A 20837-nucleotide genomic window follows, 5' to 3' on the forward strand; every position below is an offset into this window, starting at 1 on the left:
TCATGGAAAAGACCCCTTCAAATTCTTCCTCAACTGACACCACAAGTCCACACAGAGAGACTCCCCACAAGGTCTGTAGCCATTGTCTCCGAAGGTTCATCTAGCCGAGGTCTGTGAGCCCTGAGCAGCATTCGTACTCAAGACACTAACGTAACGTAAAGGACAGACTCTACACCGACATGATCAGCACTCAGAAGATGCAGGTATCCCTGAAAGATTCCAGCCTATACAACGATAACAGCGACAACGCCAAGGAAGCGGAAACAGCTCATGTCGAAGAGCTGGACATCGAGATCTATGTGGCAGATGCAGAGAAGAAACAAGCGGTGAAGGACACAGAAGAGAAGAAATGCAAGATAATCAAGCCACCAAAAAGCCCTGAGCCAAAAGCCCCGTGTGCTAAGTCCCAAAAAGCAGCACTGGCACAGAAGCACTAATCGACTGAAGGCCAGCCGAAATTAAAAGAGATCTCGACTGAGGGATACCGATGCAAGCACAAGGCTAAAATGGCCTCACTCTTGCAAAGGAAGAAGGAGTTTGACAACTCCTTGAAGGATTTTCGAATCCTAACACCTACCTGTAGTTAGCCCTAGATGCTGCAGACACTGGCAGCAGATATATGTGCATGAGACTGACACAAAGCAGACATGCTTGGCTCAGATTGTCGGGCTTCAAGCCAGAGGTACAGGCCTCAATAATATGTTGTTTACATGAGACTCCCAGTTCAGAAAGGCGGGGGATGAGTCCCTGCAACTACTAAAAAAGGGCAACTAAACGGCCAAGGCACTGGGGGCTCTACAATTCAGAGGGTTCTTTAAAATAGTGTGGTAAATTTTTAATTACCTAGACTTAATTTATGCGGTAAAATTCAATAAGAATAACTCAGTAAAAATAAGAGGCAGAATCCGTGGTATTTGAGGTTATAAAAGGGAATTTATTCCTTACAAAGGAATTATGGTTCGAACCAGGCAATCGGGTTCCGTCACCACGAAGGTTCAGGAAGGGATAGGCAATACATTATTGACAGGTTATCATATTTATAGTAAATGCATTACAGTAAAGACATATGCAGAAGGCGTTACAGCTGAGAAGAGAGATAAGAATACACATACGTAATGAAAAAGGCGTTACAATAGGCGTGCATATAGGCGTATGCTAGAAACGTCATTATGATGATGACACAAGTGGGTGGATCCATAAGAGAATCCTGCAATGTCAGCAGAAATACATGGCAGAGATGCGCACGCAGCCGCATGACGTGTGATTGACGTGTAACTAGAGGGTGAAGGGGACTTGACATTTAGCCCTACATGAGGAGACAGAAGTCTGGGATGTCAGGACAACCTAATCCCAAATCGTATCTAATATCTTGTGTTTAAGGAACTATATTATCTGGAAGGAAAGGTCTCTCAGGCAGAGGCTATCCTATACTAACTACTAGTGCGTGTATAAGCGTCTATGTGTCTACATGAGATGCGAGGGGGCATGGGCCTACCATGGTAACGAAAGTCATGAATTACTTGCACGGAGACAGTAAGGCCGGGCCCTTTGCTCTGTAGCTGGAAGGATGTTTACCTAAACTACTAGACAGGAATGCATTTCTCGAGGAGCGGAGCAGATAACTTGAAGGCTGAATACAGTTTTTGGCAGGCAACAGGCCGGGCTGGGCACCGTTAGCCGCTCAGGGAGTAAGACAAAGTTCATGGATACAGATACAGGTCCAGGCTGGAGCATTCAGAGGCAGAAGCAGGAAAAGCTCGATGGCAGAATTCAGGGCCTACCTTGCCAAAGCTGGAAAACGTGAAAAGTATACCATATAAAGACGGTGGCAAGGCATACTTAGGAACGGAATATTCGACCCATTCAGGGCGGATCTGAAAGAGGACATGTTAACGTTGGACGCATATGTATTTGCGTCTTCATAGCTTGAAGTGGAGGGAACATACATGTACTTGTAGCATGTACATGGAGCCGTTGGGGTCTAAGATAGGGGACACAATTGACCATAAAAATTCATATTTCCTCATTCCCTCCTTGTCCCCTACGGACCCTACATGAAATATCGATCCTCAGGAATCCATCAATCTGTTCATGTAACATCATTTGCTCTTCTTTCTTCTTCCGGGATTTTGAATGAGAACTTGAACGTGGAATACATGATGTGGCACACAGGCCGCAAATCGCTGGTCCACATTGTAGACACAGGCAACAACTGAATACTATGAGAAGGCCAATACCTAGGAAGGATAGGACTTTCCATCCCCAGGCTGACAACACGCTCCAGAACCAACCGGACCATGTCCAGGTGCCTGGATTCTGATGTATCTGGCTTGCAATTTTGTGAAGACGAGTTATGGCTTTATATACGGATGGCGCGTTTTCTGGAATGAAAACACAGCAACTTGATCCGATGACCCTACAGGCTCCGCCCCTATCGGCTAGGATGACGTCAAGGACAAGACGATTTTGAAGAACAACAATCCGCATCGCAGACTGCTCCTCTGTTAAGTTGCCTAGGGCAGAGGTAGTTTCATTCACTACTGCTTCAAGGGTTCTGGTTAATCTACGTATCAGTTTACTATTTGAGACAACACCTATGTAAGGAAAGAGACCTTTATTGAAGTCGGTATATTGTTCCCATGCTGTTTCAGTGTAGTCAACAATCGGGATATCTCTCTGGGGTCTATTGTGTACTAGATTGGTATTTCTATGATAATCAGGAGGGGCTAGGAAAACAGGTGGCAGAAGGAATGCAATGTAACAGGTACCCTCCCAATCTAGAGGTAAGCGTATATATGCGGTATGACCACAAATGAAGTAGGAATGACGAGAAGCTCTAAATGTAGACTTGCCTTTATCACTGAATTCGATCACGGTAGTACATTTACTATGACCCAGGTGTACTGAACCATTCTTTCTTACACATAATTCACCTTTGACTGGTAATACGGACATAGCAGGCAAGACTAGTGCAGTTTCAGATTCAACATTCAGAATCATGAGGTTGAGTGTAAAATTACCTAATCCATATACTTCATTTTCTAGGTCAGTTCCTGTCCTTTTGGGAAGTCCCTCCTTGTTAGGGTAACAGGCTTTAAGCAAAACTAAGTTCAGGTTTCCCCATACCCAGTTGCTCTGGTAAACTACAGTGTTTGAATCTAAAGAATTAATAAAACTAAACCATGCTCCACAGGAGCCATTGTGTGTGAATGGATACGGAAAGAGAGGCAGAACTCCTTTGTATTTCTGATAGGGAGGGAGTCGGCCACATATCCAACAATTTGTAGCATTGCTGGCCTGATGGGAGTGATGTAACATACTAATGAATGTGTTGTTGCGCAGCGCAAGTCTATAGGGCAACTCATGTGAAGGTAATTCGCTAAAAGAATGTTCGGTAGTGGCATTGTAAGCAGAATGAGCACGCTTGAAAATAGGATAGTACATGTGCAACAGTATACTTGCAGCAATAATCAAAAAACTTAGAAAAAACATAATCAACAGTGTCACTATACAGTGACTATGAAGTGATTTACAATATGCACGTTTCTTGAGCTGTTTCTGTCTATCTCTCTCTCGATTTCGGTCTAGAGGATACATGTCAGAGACTAATTCAACCGATTCACCTTGGAGAGGACTTAAACAATCGAATTGTCTGACCTGTTAGACCTTAGTTTCAGTTTATAGTTTTGTGATTCGGTTTTTTCAACCAGGGGGAGTTTTAAATCAGTCTGTGGAAGGGGGCAGGGCTGAGAGTTCAAATCAGAAGGTAGTCCATGAAATTTCTTGATATGGCTCGAGTGTAGCCAACCCTTGCGACCCTCGACCTTCACTGCTGTCCTCGTGGTCAGAAGTACCAGTTTTGGCGTTTGCCAGCGAGGCTCCAACGGGCTCCTCCTGTCGAAATTTCTTATGAAAACAAAGTTTCCAGGAACCACTTCATGGGGCTTCACCTCGGTGTTGTCGGGAAAGGCTGCAGCTACCTGTGAACGGCAAGATTGTAGTGCAGACATCAAGGAAGCAAGGTAATCTGTCAGCATATTACAATCAACATCAGTGATTTTACGAGGTATAGGCGTCCCCCACATATTTGGTGGCCTACCGAAGACCACCTCGTACGGGGATAGCCCTGTGCGAGAATGTGCTACCATTCTCATGTAAAATAGTGCAACTGGTAAGGCTACTATCCAGTCGACGCCTTTCTCTCTACATATTTTTGAAAGTCGAATTTTCAGAGTCTGGTTGTGACGTTCCACGAGACCTGCTGCCTCGGGATGTCGGACACAGTGGAATTTCCATTGATAGCCTAACAAGAGTGAAATGTGTTTCATTAGCTCGGATGAGAACGGCTGGCCATTATCTGAGTACACGATACGGGGCAAACCATACCGTGGGAAGAATTCACGAACTAACTGTTTGGCAGTAGTCGGGGCAGTGTAATCTGAGACGGGATATGCCTCTGTCCAACGGGAGAGAGCACATACAACTACGAGGACATATTTGAATCCTCGACATCGTTCCATCTGGATATAATCCATCTGGAGGACTTCAAAAGGGTGATCGGGAGGTTGAAATCCACCCTGCTCTACAGGAATGCTTTTACCTGGATTGAACTGACAACAAATCATACAAGTTCGGACTTTCTGTTTGGCTGCAGCTCGTAAGTGTTTATTAAACCAAATGTTTTGAATACTGTCTAACATAGCTTTTTCTCCTAGATGTGCTGGACTATGTATTGTGTTAATGATAACTTGAACCATTGAGTCGGGGAGAAACCATATAGATTTTCCCTTCGTCATCCATCCCTGATCTGTTTGGATCCCTCCTAGTTCAGTCCATTTCTTTATTTCTTCTGGTGTAGCATGTGTCTGTATGTCAATTACATCAAGGGCGGGATCCCTAACTGTCATGCAGTGTGTCGGTGTCAGAACTATTGTCTTTGTCAAGTCAGTTACATGATTCCGATTCTGAGCTGTTTGCTTAGCTGTTCGGTCTGCTAGGTCGTTACCCTGGGAAATAATATCGGTGACTTTTGTATGGGCTTTACACTTCATGATAGATATCGCAGTAGGTAGATGTATTGCATCTAACAGAGCTTGAATGAGGGGACCGTGTTGAATGTTGGCACCGTGAGAAGTCAAATAACCTCTCTCTCGCCAAAGGACTCCGAAGTCATGGACAACTCCGAATGCATAACGTGAATCTGTGTATATGTTGACTCTTTTATTTCTGGCTTGAATACAGGCTTGTGTCAGAGCAATGAGCTCTGCTGCTTGAGCTGACAAGGTGTTAATACAATTTGTTTCAATGACTTCGGTGTCTGTCGTGACTGCGTAAGCGGCCACTAACTCTCCTGTACTTGTTCTCATACATGAACCATCTACATAAAATGTCAGGTCTGGATCTGATAATGGAATGTCTGTCAAGTCTTGTCTGGGTTTCGTCGTAATAGTAATGACTTCAATACAATCATGTGCCAATGGGTCTGTTCCACTTAATGGCAAAAGTGTGGCAGGATTTAATGTACTACAACGTCTGATTTCTATGTGTGGCTGAAACAATGTTAGTTCATAACCCGTCAGTCGTGCTTAGTCAAGTGCTGAGTCTGTGTCCGGTTCAAGAGAACCTCTACTGCGTGTGGTACTTGTACTGTCAATTGATGTCCTAATACTATGGAATCGCTTTGTCTGATCGCTAAAGCTGTCGCTGCGACTGATTTCAGGCACGCAGGAAGAGCCTGAGCTACGGGATCTAATGTACTAGAAAAGTAAGCACACGGTTTGTGTGATCCTGCTTGTTCCTGAGTGAGTACTGACAAGGCAGTACCTTCACGTTCTGTAACAAAAAGTGTAAAAGGCTTACTGTAACATGGTGTCGCTAAAACAGGTGCTTGACATAAGGCTTTCTTTAAGTCTTCAAAAGCTTGTGTATGTTCTGGAGTCCAAGGGAGGACAGTCGATGTCGCTGACTCCTGGGTTGTCAACTGAATGAGTGGTTTTGCTAGAAATGCATATTGGGGAATCCACTGCCTACAGTACGAAGTGAGGCCTATGAAGGCCCGTACCTCCTTTTGTGTCTTGGGTGGTGGCATGTTTACAATTAACTGGATGCGGTCAGGTGTGAGCTGTCTCCCCCCCTTGGACAGCAAGTGCCCAAGGTACACAACTTGCTGAACACAGAATTGCAGCTTCGAAGGGGACACCTTGTGCCCCTTGTCGGCCAGAAAATGTAAAACCGTCAGTGATGCTTTTTCACATTCGGGTTCGCTTCGGGCGGTGATCAGCAGATCATCGACATACTGAAGCAGTGCAGTGTTAACTGGCATGTGGATACTGTCAAGTTGTCTTTTCAGTGCTTGGCTGTAGATGCTGGGGCTTTCTGTGAATCCTTGAGGTGCGCGTGCAAATTTAAAGCTTCGTCCATTTAAACTAAATCCGAACAAATATTGACTTTCCGGATCGATTGGTACGCTAAAGAAGGCGTTCTTGAGGTCAATTACAGTGAAGAACGTTGCTTCTGAATCAATAGCTGTCAGTAATGAAGAGATATCTGGGACCACGGGATATTGTGGTACAATGCATTTATTCAATTCGCGCAGATCAATAACTAATCGATATACTGGGGGTGCTTTTGGATCAGTTCGTTTAAGAATCGGAATGATCGGAGAATTACATACATTGGAGTCGGTTTCCACAACCACTCCTTGTGCAATGAGCTCGTCAATGATTTGCAGTAAAGCCACTACAGCATCTGGAGGTAACTTGTATTGTCGTATTCGTGGTAATACCACTCCTGCTTTGAGTGTGACTCGATATGGTGTAATGTGCATACAACCTACATCAGTGGGGCCTTGTGCCCATAAATGTGCAGGTAGATTCTGTAACCGGTGATCCATGTCTCTTGACACGTAGTGACCTTTAAAGTCACGCAAAAATAGTCGTACTCCGTCCGGAGAACAACATATTATAGCTCCTAGAGCTTTCAATGTTTTTATACCTAACAAGTTTTCTGGACATGATTTAGTAAGCAATAGATCTGTAGTCCGTGTCAATGGACCAACTGTAAGAGCAAGCGGTTGTGATACTTCGTTAATAGTAGGCTTTCCTGAAAAACCAAGGGAAATATTTTGTGAGCCTGAGAGGGGTGCCCCTGGAACCTCGTCGTGACTTATAGTTGTTCTGCTTGCCCCTGTATCAAGTAAGAACTTTCTGTCTTTCCCTAATACTTGACTCTGTACATAAGGACCCTCTTGATCTACGGGAACCTCAATAAGGGGTAAGCCAACTTCCCTCTCTAGGCTATTTCATGTGTATCGCTGATAATCTGGATAGTCATTTTGTGCATACTGGTACATCTGTTGTGTCGTGTTTTGTGTTGCGGCAATAGGCTGTGACTGTGGTACCGCTACGGTCTGTTGTGCAGCTTGCATAGGCTGTACATTCTGAGGTGCTTGTTGTTGGATCTGATCCTGTCTAGGCGGACGTGGTCTCTCCTTGGTTTTACCCGTAGAGATATTATGTTTCAGAACTGCACAATCGTTTATATAATGACCTGGCTGTTTACAATAGTTGCATGTCCCTTTAACGGGAACCGCTGAGTTACTGGACTGTGTCGCACCCTTTTTATGACCGTCAGCTGGAACTGACTGGGCGACGAGCATTTTCATTTTCGTGTCTTTCATACGTCTTTGTTCGTGGTCTTGTTCTTCTCTAATTCTATTCTGGTGATACTGTAACATTTGTAACATTTGTGAAGGAGTGTTAGCTTGCCAAGTGCTCTCAACTTTCAATACTCTGTTTTTTAACCTGTGGCAAGGAATTTTCGACTAGTTTTGTTACAAAAAGATGTGGATATGACTCGCTATTTGCTTTTAGGCCGCTATTAATACCAAAACATTTTTCAAATCGGGAATAAAAATCACTAGTGTCTTCATCGGGTTTCTGTTTGCAAGCTGATATTGCTCCCCAATCTTCCTTTTTCGTAGTTAATAAACGTGGCAATACTTGTACTAATAATCCTGGTAATGCTTTAGTTTTGTCTCCAAGCCCTACGCCTGCAGTACGGGCATTTTCTTCGTTTTCTAATGCTGTCCAATCAATCTTTTGGTCTCCCACCTCCCACTCTTTTTCTTTGAGTTTCTCGTAAATACCGGCAGGCAGTAATACTTTCAATATTTTCATAATGTCAGGATAGGTATAATCACCCATGAGTAACATGTCTTTTATTTCGCGGTGAAAACCTGCTGGATCTTTGTCATGGCTGGGCACTAATTTTTTCATTTCCAATAGTTCTATTTTAGTTATAGGCGTGTACACAAACACACGTCTAAAAGTATTATCATCATTCCTAACTGGGTGTACTTCGCGTAAGGGATTCTGTCTGTCTATGTAATACGTTTTTCTTTCCATGGAGGGAGCTGAATCATGTTCTGGACACAAAAAGGCACTATATCTGTGTCGGTATTCTAGAATTTCTTTAATTAGATCGGTACCCATACCTCTCCATTTATTCGTGAGTAATTCTATCAGTATATCAGGTAGGGGACCAGGATCGGAGTGTTCGCCTTTATATAATATAAGGAGATGTTGTATCATGTATATACTAGCTAAACGCTGTTCGTCGGGTGTAAGATTCAGAAACGTGTGTGCTAGCGCATCATCACTGTATTTTTTAGAACTGTCAGCCCATTGTACTGCTGACCTGGCTAATTCTTGTTCATCCATAGAATCGAGCACATGGTACCCCCTTCGTTCTCGGAGTAATTTATCAGTAGCCTGGAATAAGTGTTCAGGGGTCCTTGGATTGGAGATAGCTGTTTGAAAAATTCTGTTACATTCTGGACGTATCGGACGTATTGCATTATTAAAAGATCTTCCTTTTCCTACATAAGCTATCGTTTCTCTAGCTGGTAATTCTAATTGTCCTGTGTTCATTTCTGACTGTTCCTCCTCCTCTCCCTCTGATTCAGTTTTATCTGCCTCTAATCTTCTTTCATGTATTCGTTCTACTTCTTTTCGGATCTTTCGGTGCATAACTTCTATACTCTTCTGTTTATCATGTTTTCCGTCTGCTATATTCTGACCCCATCTGGTAAGTACTTGCATTTCCTCCGGATCTACCTCAGGCCTATCTCTGTTTCTGATCAAGCAGTTTATGAAGAAGCGTAACAATAATTTTTGCATGTCCACTTTCTGGTATTCCATGGCCTCGCCAATACTTTCAGGACCTTGCCCTGTTTGGATAAAGTTATATATTTTGTCTAGATGACCAGTCATTCCTGGTAGCGTCATTAGATAGGTCGAAACTCGTCGTAAACGTACTGATGATAGCAACATTCTGTCGTGTTTACCTGGCACTGGATCATATCTACAATCTGTAAGAGGCTCATTAAATATATTGTCATTAGCTCTTTGGGGTGTACGTTGGTGTGCTAAATCCCTATAAGTCAACCTAGTTGCTGGCGGTGGCGTGGAAAAACCTCCTGTCGCACCTCCTGTCGCACCTCCTGAGGTGCCAAGTCCAAAAGGATTTGTTGGATGTAGGGTAGAGAGTGTAGATGCAGGAAGGACTGTAGAAACAGGTGGAACATTTAGAACATGAGGTGGAGTTTGTTGCTGCGGAGGTGGGGGCAGATGATCTTGGGGTTGAGCGTCGTCAACAGGTGATGCGCGTGGCTGCGCACCATTAGCATATTCGGGGGCAGCATCATCCAAATAGGAAGAAAGGAAAATGTCCTTTGCGGTCTTGGGATGTACTTTAATCGGGAGTAATGGAGGTGGCAGATCTTTTGGTACCTCCTGGGTGGCCTTAGGCAAACCCTCGGCCAGAAGAGGATACATACCATTCATAAGAGTGTTTCGTTGTCTGTCTACTTGTTCTGTTTTTACTCGGATACCTTCGTCAATTAATAGGTTTTCTCGGGTTTTGTCTGAATTCTCTCTACTTTTCTCTTCTTTTCTGAACGCTTTCTCTGTGCGTCTATGCGATTCTTTACGCCATAATTCAATGGCATCTTTCTGTGAGTGTCTGGCTTTCTTTTTCCATAATACTTCTTCTACTCTCATGATGCAATCTGCATCCCATGTCCCAGCAGCGGGCCATCTCTGACTCTCTGCTAAATCCTTGGTGTAGTCCACCCATAAATCTAGATATAATACGGCATCTAGGCCATGTTTATGGTACATAAAGTACCCTGGAGTGTCCCTAGGTGGAATGGGAACAGCTTCCTCGAGTATTCCTTTTCTAGTTTTTATCTGTCTTAATTTCGAGAATAACGGCATCTTGAACTTTGCTACTTGATTCTTACTCGGATTTGAACACAATTAATACAATAAACACAGTAATGAAGATCGAACAATCACTCATACCACGACATTTAAAACATATCAAAACATTTTAGAACGAACAATAATAATTAGAATAAAACTAGTTAACTGCATAATACTAGATATACTGCTAAACAGTACAGATACACTGCTGAAACAGTGCAGACCAGGTCTGTGTACCCAAACCCGTCTTGACCGGCACAAACCAATGTGCACGTCTAGATGCGTCCCCAGCAACGGTACTCACCGGGAAGCACGGAACGGAAGGCCTCGGAAGTCTGGACTGGACTAGACCAAACTGGACTGGACTCGACTCGTGACTTAGATACTTCGGAACTTCGGAATCTGGTGGGCCTCTGTATACCTCGGATCTTGCTCTCTCAGCTAGGCTCTGGTCGGGATTCTCCGCACTCCTCACCGCCTCGTCTGGGTGTTGATCGCAGCCTCAGTCGCCCCCGTTGGCCTGAGGGAGATACAGGAAATCCTGCGGGTACGCGTAATTGTCCGTCCGGCTGTGGCAGGAGACCGGGTCTGCAACGCACCTCCGGCGCGTGGGGTGTGAGAGGTGTCCCTATTCGGGCGCCAATTATGTGGTAAATTTAAATTACCTAGACTTAATTTATGCGGTAAAATTCAATAAGAATAACTCAGTAAAAATAAGAGGCAGAATCCGTGGTATTTGAGGTTATAAAAGGGAATTTATTCCTTACAAAGGAATTATGGTTCGAACCAGGCAATCGGGTTCCGTCACCACGAAGGTTCAGGAAGGGATAGGCAATACATTATTGACAGGTTATCATATTTATAGTAAATGCATTACAGTAAAGACATATGCAGAAGGCGTTACAGCTGAGAAGAGAGATAAGAATACACATACGTAATGAAAAAGGCGTTACAATAGGCGTGCATATAGGCGTATACTAGAAACGTCATTATGATGATGACAGTGGGTGGATCCATAAGAGAATCCTGCAATGTCAGCAGAAATACATGGCAGAGATGCGCACGCAGCCGCATGACGTGTGATTGACGTGTAACTAGAGGGTGAAGGGGACTTGACATTTAGCCCTACATGAGGAGACAGAAGTCTGGGATGTCAGGACAACCTAATCCCAAATCGTATTTAATATCTTGTGTTTAAGGAACTATGTTATGTTATGTTATGTTACGACTATTTATTGTGCGCACAGATACTCCAGCCAAGGAGCGTCCTGGCGCAGAGACAAGGTAGCACGTAACACAACCACAGGCTAAAAACAGATACTAAAAGACAGCTAAAACAAGAAGGTTTTTATAGCCCTCCGAAAGGTCAGAAGGTCCTCCAGCACGCGGATTTCAACAGGCAAGGAGTTCCATGCTGACGCAGCCATTACCCTAAACGAGCGGCCTCCCATGCGGCTAAGCCTAAATCTGGGAACCACCGCGAGGGCCAGACCCTGAGAGCGAAGGCTACGGGCAGGGACATAGAAAGACAGACAACTCGACAGGATTTCCGGGCCTGTACCACGCAAGATTTTAAAAGCAAGGCACAATACCTTGAAGAGGATGCGCTTCCTAACCGGAAGCCAGTGTAGGGAGCGAAGGACACCTGTAACTGAGCAGAATCTGGGCAAGCCAACGATCGCCCTCGCCGCAGCATTCTGAACCCGTTGTAAGCGGGTTAGTTCAGCCTGGTTAGCCCCGGCCAGGAGAGAGCTGGCGTAATCCAGGCGGGAGATGATGGTAGCCTGGATTACCAGCTGCCTGGTCGGGGCGTCAAAGAACTTGAGAACAGGTCTCAAGCCCCTCAGGAGACCAAAACAACAGGCCGCGGTTCTTTTAGTATGGCCTACAAAGGAGAGGCCCGCATCCAGCCATACCCCCAGATTTTTCACTTCCGATACCGGGATCGGAGTAGGTCCCAACTCTGAGGGCCACCAGTGGTCACCCCACAGCTCCACTCCCTTCCCGACGACCATCACCTCTGTTTTAGTGGCGTTTAGCTGAAGGCAGTTGCCTGTCAGCCAACTAGCCACCGCCTTCAGTCCGGACTGAAACCTGGGGGCCTCAATCTCCGCATCCCCACTGAGAGTAACCGCCAGCTGAGTGTCGTCAGCATATGAGACCAAAGTAAGGCCCCACTGCCTAGCGACATCCGCCAGCGGTCTCACGTAAAGATTAAACAACGTGGGACTCAGTGAGGACCCTTGCGGAACCCCCATGGCCAGTGGTTGGTAGTTGGACTTGAAGGGAGGGATGGCAACACAGAAGGAGCGGTCATCTAAAAAGGAGCGGAACCATTGCAACACCTGACCGCCAATGCCAGTCTCCTCGAGCCGACGCAGGAGGATGCTGTGGTCTACCGTATCAAAGGCGGCGCTAAGATCTAACAAAATAAGCGCCGCCGTTTGACCAGCATCCAACCTTGCCCGGAGATGTTCCACCATCACAAGTAACGCAGTTTCCGTACTGTGCCCAGCACGGAATCCGTTTTGTGTGGGGTCGAGGGCATTGGTCCGAGTCAGATGTTCAGACAGGGCCAGGTTGACGTGGGCCTCCGTGATCTTGGCTGGCCAGGGTAACAACGAGATGGGGCGATAGCTCTCAGGCTTGGAAGGGTCCAGGGTGGGCTTTTTAATGATCGGGGACACCACAGCTTGTTTCCACTTAGATGGAACAGTTCCCGTTTCCAAGGAGAGGTTGACAAGGGAGCATACGGCTGTACGCCCCATAAAAGCTTGATCTCGGAAGAGAGCAGGCCTTACTGGATCGGATGGGGACCCAGATTTGACTTGCAACGCAAGTTTGCCAAAACCATCCAAGGTAAGGGGGGGGAAAACAAGCAGTGTAGTCTGATGATGGACCCCATTTATACTTTCCTCAGTGAACCCTATGCTAGGGAATGTCCTATATATAGCTTGGACCTTCCCCAAGAAGTAAGATGCAAGGGATTCACAATGGGAAAGGGAGCTCACGGTCGTAGAGGTAGTCCGCTTCACTGTAAGATCTTTTACGGCCTTAAAAATAGCTTTTGACGGATTCGGACTGTTCCGGAATTCGATGGCATAAAAAGCCGCACGGGCTCGGCAGATAGCTCGATGGTAGAGCTTAACGGACTTGGCGTATGCAGCTTTTAGATCAGCCCCATAGGTTTTCCTCCAAGCCCTCTCTGCTCGTCTACAGGCACCCTTTAGGGCCCGGAGAGTGCCATCGTACCAGGGACTCGACTCTCTGGAATTGATTTTAGTTGAGACGATGGGTATCAGAGAGTCCAAGGCCCTAGTTATCCATGAACAGAAGAGGTCATACCCCCTTTCCACATCCGTCAAAGGGCCCAGCGGCTCCTCTAATAGAAGACGATGAAAGTCCTCTAGCCGAAGCTTTTTCCAAGCCCTCTTCTGAACCCTTCTAGCCGAGGAGATGGAGGGAGTGGCCGAGACCGGGCAGAGGATGGACACCAAAAAGTGGTCTGTCCATTCCCCCGGAGAGACAGAGGTAATTTGAATCCCCAACAGATTGGTAAACAGGGGATCCAAAATATGCCCCCCCAGATGGGTAGGCTGGGAAACCATCTGGGGAAGTTGAAAGGCCTCCAGGTCAGAAGAGATGGAACGCACTGTCAGGCCAGAGAGGGTGTCGAAATGTAGGTTTAGGTCACCCATGATAGAGAAGTTGGCACAGTCGGCGACCAAAGGGCCAACAGTGTCAGGGAAAGCATTTCTAAACGCCACATCACTGCCGGGTGGGCGATAGACGACCATCCCGGACAGGGTAAACTCAGGGCTGACAGAGACCTTGAACATGGCACTTTCACACCCGGAGATGTTTAGGGCACCCCAGACGCAAGGGTAGATAGATTTTACCACTAACCCGATACCTCCACCCCTAGACAGCCTATTCAGAGTGTACATAGAATAGCCGGGTGGGCAGGCTAGATTAGTAATAGCGGTATCAGCGTCCTGTAGCCATGTTTCCGTCATGGCAAATACGTCTGGAGCTTCCTCCTTAATGAGGTCATAGATGTGCTGATAGTGTTTCAGCGCAGACCTGACGTTTAAATTCAAAATCTTCAGAGTAGTGCGAGTGTCTGTAATACGGCGGGTCTCCGAGGAAATAGACCTTGGGAGAGGATGCGGAGAATCGAGAGCCCACCCATTACAAGGGCAATGATATGGGCCACGCAATGGGTGAACCGGTAAAAGGGTGCAACAGCGGCTTACCTGACCGATGGCAAACAGGCAATCCCGCGAGTACGTCAGCATGGTGGACCCAGGATGGAATGATAGTCCTTACACAGAGTACCGCGACGTCCAGCGCGTCCTTAGCGCGGACGGGCGCAGACGGGCAGGACTCTGGCACGACTCCGGCCACGCGAGGACACGCCCGCTGCGCGATCCCGCTGCGCTAGGGGAGGAGCTTTAAGTAGGTGTTCCCAGGCTGCTCTTGCGCACTGAAGCGCTGGAGGGTAGAGACACCTCTATCCACACACCCCACTCCAAAATGGCTGCCAAAACGAACACACACCCCACTCCAAAATGGCTGCCAAAACGAACACCCACCCCAGAGCCAAATCCGCCAAAACGGCAGTGCGGGGGCCAATTAAGGTGCAGGTAAAGGGCGCTATCTAAAAACAGCTAAACAAACAAATAACACACAAAAGTTATAAAAATCACAAAGGTGAGAGCAAATGCGCGCAGAGCGCTCACGCAGCTACCTTGTCAGGGGCGGTTTCAGGAGGGACTCGCCTTAAGTAGGTGTTCCCAGGCTGCTCCTGCGCACTGAAGCGCTGGAGGGTAGAGACACCTCTATCCACACACCCCACTCCAAAATGGCTGCCAAAACGAACACACACCCCACTCCAAAATGGCTGCCAAAACGAACACCCACCCCAGAGCCAAATCCGCCAAAACGGCAGTGCGGGGGCCAATTAAGGTGCAGGTAAAGGGCGCTATCTAAAAACAGCTAAACAAACAAATAACACACAAAAGTTATAAAAATCACAAAGGTGAGAGCAAATGCGCGCAGAGCGCTCACGCAGCTACCTTGTCAGGGGCGGTTTCAGGAGGGACTCGCCTTAAGTAGGTGTTCCCAGGCTGCTCCTGCGCACTGAAGCGCTGGAGGGTAGAGACACCTCTATCCACACACCCCACTCCAAAATGGCTGCCAAAACGAACACACACCCCACTCCAAAATGGCTGCCAAAACGAACACCCACCCCAGAGCCAAATCCGCCAAAACGGCAGTGCGGGGGCCAATTAAGGTGCAGGTAAAGGGCGCTATCTAAAAACAGCTAAACAAACAAATAACACACAAAAGTTATAAAAATCACAAAGGTGAGAGCAAATGCGCGCAGAGCGCTCACGCAGCTACCTTGTCAGGGGTATATTATCTAAAAGGAAAGGTCTCTCAGGCAGAGGCTATCCTATACTAACTACTAGTGCGTGTATAAGCGTCTATGTGTCTACATGAGATGCGAGGGGGCATGGGCCTACCATGGTAACGAAAGTCATGAATTACTTGCACGGAGACAGTAAGGCCGGGCCCTTTGCTCTGTAGCTGGAAGGATGTTTACCTAAACTACTAGACAGGAATGCATTTCTCGAGGAGCGGAGCAGATAACTTGAAGGCTGAATACAGTTTTTGGCAGGCAACAGGCCGGGCTGGGCACCGTTAGCCGCGCAGGGAGTAAGACAAAGTTCATGGATACAGATACAGGTCCAGGCTGGAGCATTCAGAGGCAGAAGCAGGAAAAGCTCGATGGCAGAATTCAGGGCCTACCTTGCCAAAGCTGGAAAACGTGAAAAGTATACCATATAAAGACGGTGGCAAGGCATACTTAGGAACGGAATATTCGACCCATTCAGGGCGGATCTGAAAGAGGACATGTTAACGTTGGACGCATATGTATTTGCGTCTTCATAGCTTGAAGTGGAGGGAACATACATGTACTTGTAGCATGTACATGGAGCCGTTGGGGTCTAAGATAGGGGACACAATTGACCATAAAAATTCATATTTCCTCAATAGGAGAAAACACATCCCTGAGGCCCTCTGGCTGAGCCTTATTCACTTTGAGGCAGCAACAGCAGTAGCCACAGGGCAGCTCACACCAAACCACGCAGCAGACCACATATCAGCAGTGGCAACTTCTTGCTAGGCAGCCCTTTTGTGGACGAGGCCAAGCATCCTGAGGGGAAAGAGCAACAGGCAAGTGACTGGCCCAATAACATGCCACAACAAAACACCAGTGGGACGTAGAATATGAAATTACCCACAGGAGTGGGAAAGGTCACCTCAGACAGTTGGATTTTGAATGTGATACGTCAAGGATACTTTATACCTAAGATAGTGACCCATTTTTATGTCAAGCAACGCATTAAGTTACCAGCCTTCTTCAAAGACACAAACAGAAAGTGCCCTACATATTGAATGTAAGGAGGACTTTAATGTACTATTTTGAAAAGGAAACCAGTTGTTGGTTTACTTTGCCAAGGCAACCAAGGGTTTACCAGTAATTAATCTCAAGATGTATTGTGGAAACAATACAGACTTGCTATTCTAGGGCGGGGATAACACTGCCCACATGCCCAAGATCCCACTCACCAAGGAAGAAGGGCGCAACACTAGCATTCTTAGCAAATGTACCCATGGACGCAGTTTGTGCAGCAGAAACATGGGCATCACCACACACCTTTGTAAAACATTGTGTGGACATTCAAATGAACAAGGAGGCACAGGTGGGAAAAAGGTACTACAGCACTTGTTTGCTAACACTCCCTCATTTCATGCAACCCAACCCACCGAAAGAGGCACTGCTGCATAATCTAATGCACAGCACGTGAACCCAGAAAAGGATCCATGCTGCAAAACGAAATGGTTACTTACCAGTAGGAGTAGTTTTGCAGCTTGAAGAATTTTCTGGATTCACATGAAACCCACCTGCCCCCCGGGAATGGGAGATGCTGCAACCAGATGGGGAAGAAAATAACAAGGAGAAAGTATAGTACTTGAAGAGAAAGAAATAAAATCCCAAGATGGCAACTATGCACAGGGACAATCTGGGAGCCATCTGACATCACACAGGGGATGGACATACAAACAAAAGGTGTTCGACGACGCCCAAAAAGAAAAAAACAAAAAGACAATTCCGGACCCTAACACTAGATGGCGGAATAATGCACATCATGTGAATCCAGAAAACTCTTCAAGCTGCAAAACTATTCCTACTGTTAAGTAACCTTTTAGTTTTTCTCAGTCGTTTAATAATGTATTCTCGCTTCCCCTTGTAGAACTTACTTGACTCCAGTGGGATGTTTCGAATGCATAACATCTAGTTAATGTCTGTATATGTGTAGCTTGGGTCACGGATGTGGATCAGACTGGAAAATTAAACTGCATTTTTTACTTTTACTCTAAAATCTTGCTTGACATTCATATCTTTTTGGGGGATAATTCAATTCCCAAATAACCTTGTGTGTGTATAGGGTACTGAGTTTGTTCCAGAACAATACTTTCTATTCTATTTGAAAAACTATTATAAAACTGGGTTGGGATTTATACAGCAGCAGCCTAGTATACTTGTTTGGTTACTTTTTGGTGGTGGGCAACAGCTGTGATTTTTTTAATTTCTTCCACCGATTGTACTTTTTCTTTTAACATCTTACGCCAAAACTATGGAATATTAGTTACTATGATTTACTTGGAATGAGTGTGAAGAAATAGTTGTATGTTCCTAGAACCACCCCATAAAAGTACAGGTAGCTGCACTGAAGCCCAGAATACTAAGGGCATCATTGCAATGCCAGACGTTCAGACCACAGACCGCCATCACCGCGGTCCGGGGACCGCCTGACAGGCAGGCAGCGGTCCAATCGCCCAATTGCGATTTGACTGCTGTGGAGGCGGTCAGAAAAGTGCTCTCTAACACTGTGGCTTGTATTGCAGGCCAGGAAAAGGGTCGCAGCACAAGCCACGGTGTTGGAGAGTACTTTGTGCATGGATGTTTGTGGGGGGCACTACATGTGCCCCCTGGGTCACTTTGCAGTGGCCCATGAGGGACGGGGGCCCTATTTGGGACCCCCAAAGTCCCTTTCCGACAGCCTTTTTGTGGCGGTGGGACTGCCTTGAAAAAGCTGTGGGAAATGGACATCGTGATCTCAACAGCGGTGACTGCCTCTGCACCGCCGCCATTCTAGGGATACAAGTCCAAACGATGCCCAATGGGAACGTAGATCGTGTCGGAGGCGGCCGTCCTTCCCCGAGATGGTTTTGGTCTGGCCTGCCGCATCATAAATCAGTGGACGGACCAAAAGGCTGCTTGTCGGTGGGACCGCCACCGACAGCCTGTCAGTGGCAGTACCACCAACATCATAATCAGCCCCTACGTTTTTTCTGGTTCATTTCCGTTGGACTTGTGCCATTAAACAAGAAATGAAAGGAAAAAAGTATCCTTTTCAAAGGCAAAAAAGTCTCTGAATGGCTAACTTGCATGCCTTTAGTATCTCCAATATGGCATCCTCTTTCATGCCTTAGGTGTCTGTCATGGGTGCATAGGGTGCCCTCATAGTACCAGTGCTACTACTACTAACAATGCACACTGGGATGAATATGAATGAGGAGCGCAGGCAGAACATCTTCGCTGATGACTATAGCAAGTAGTCATAAATCCAAGCTTTGACTGGTTCCTTTGAAAATGAATGTTGCTTATGCTTTTGCACTGCAAAGTTTTTCTCAGACATGCACACACATGCACTCACACCCAAACACCATTGTTCTGGATGCTTTCCTGTAACTAGCCTATGCAGATTCCAACTTCATATTTAAAATTAGACTTGAGACAACTATGGAAATGTCCCTAGTTCACAGTATGCTGAAGAACACTTGGACACCACTCACAGGTACCAACGGAGGAACAAATCAACTTCTGAAAGCACTTTACTGTCTAAAACAATGGGAGAGATCCTTCCTCCGGCAGAGATGGCTTTCTTGTGGAGTTTTATGAAGAATAGTCAGAGGAAGTAGTACCGATTCTAAAAGCGGTCTTTAGCAAGCCCTCTGAATGTGCCACCCCCCTCCCCCCCAATACTTAGGAAAGCAATTGTGATTACCCTTGTTAAACCTTGAAAACCACCACATTTATGTATCTCGTATTGTCCTCTGTCACTAATGAATGTAGATAACAAAATACTGTCTGCAATCATTGCTAACAGGTGTCTCCCCCTACTTCCCAGTCTAGTGTGTGCAGATCAGTCAGGCTTTATTCCAGGTAGATATCTGCACGTTATTCACCGTTGCCCATCAAATTGATCCCGACCTCACTCTGACCATGGACTTTTTAGACGCGACCTAAGCACTCGGTTACAGTAAATGGCTTTTTATTCAAACAGTGCTGCAATGGATTTCCCTTCTCAATGCTAAACAGCAGGCCAGAATTAAAGTTTACTTGCTGTCCCTCCCGATTTCTATTGGTAGACAACTAGCAGTGGCTCCCCCTCTCACCTATTTGTTTTGCCCTGGCAATAGAACCATTAGCCTGTATCCTTAGAGAGTTCCATTATCTTAGGGGTGTTCAATTTGGAACATGTAGAATGTAGAATAATCTTATCAATGCATGCAGTTGTCATCTTGATAGTTAAAGACCCGGAACAATGTCTTACTCCACTTTAAATTAAATAATCACATTTGGTAAATGATCGAGCCTGCCAATTAATTGGAAAAAATCCATCTGGATGCCTCTAACCAGCAAAACGAAACAACCTTCACTGAAGTTTCTGCTTAAATGGCAGATGCAAAATATTCAATATTGAAGAACTAAATACCACTGGGATCTAACCACTATGATCAGAGATAACTATGGGGTCTGCATAACTAATTTCATGAAGCAAGTAGACGGTTTAATTAAACTACTGTGGTGTAGCTGTCAGATTGTCCCTTATAATAATAATAATTCACATTTGTAAAGCGCAAACAATCACCCGTAAGGGTCTCTAGGCGCTGGGGGCCGTCGGGAAGATTAAGCAAGTTATTGCCCAGAGTCTCATGGTGCTGGGCTAATCTGCCGCCGGCGCCGAGGATCAAACCGTGATCCCCAGATTCCAGAGTCAGTCGCCCTGGCCGCGGCGCCACACCTCTTCCTCTTCTTCCTTATGAAAATAGTGGTCCTTCACAAGCTTCTGTACCTGTTCCAGAATATTCAGATACCACTTACCACAGCATTTTTAACAGATCAGATCCCTCATAATATGATTTGAATAAGAAGGCCGGCAGCCTAGGATAGCGTGTTCCAAAATGCAGTTGCCATATAAACATGGAGGCTTTGCAGCCCCCTGGTTTCGAGATATATTACCTGATGGCCAAAGGTCAGTTTGCAAACTACTGGCTCCTTGATACTAGTAAATCCCCACACCACAATCTAGAAGCATGATTGGTTGCCCCACTCCGTTGCCCAACACCATGCTATTAAACATATCACTCTTCCATGCTGAGATACCTATGATCAAGTGTACAAGGTGGGCTTGGGCTAGATTCTCCACATTC

General features: G+C 46.0%; 1 protein-coding gene across 15 annotated transcripts in view; it reads left to right on the top strand.

Annotated features, from left to right (window-relative positions):
- EYA4 (EYA transcriptional coactivator and phosphatase 4) overlaps positions 1 to 20837 on the top strand; it is a 671943-nt gene that overhangs the window by 629280 nt on the left and 21826 nt on the right. The window lies entirely within an intron of this gene.

The sequence above is a fragment of the Triturus cristatus genome, chromosome 6, assembly GCF_964204655.1.
Source record: "Triturus cristatus chromosome 6, aTriCri1.1, whole genome shotgun sequence".
Taxonomy (NCBI): Eukaryota; Metazoa; Chordata; class Amphibia; order Caudata; family Salamandridae; genus Triturus; species Triturus cristatus.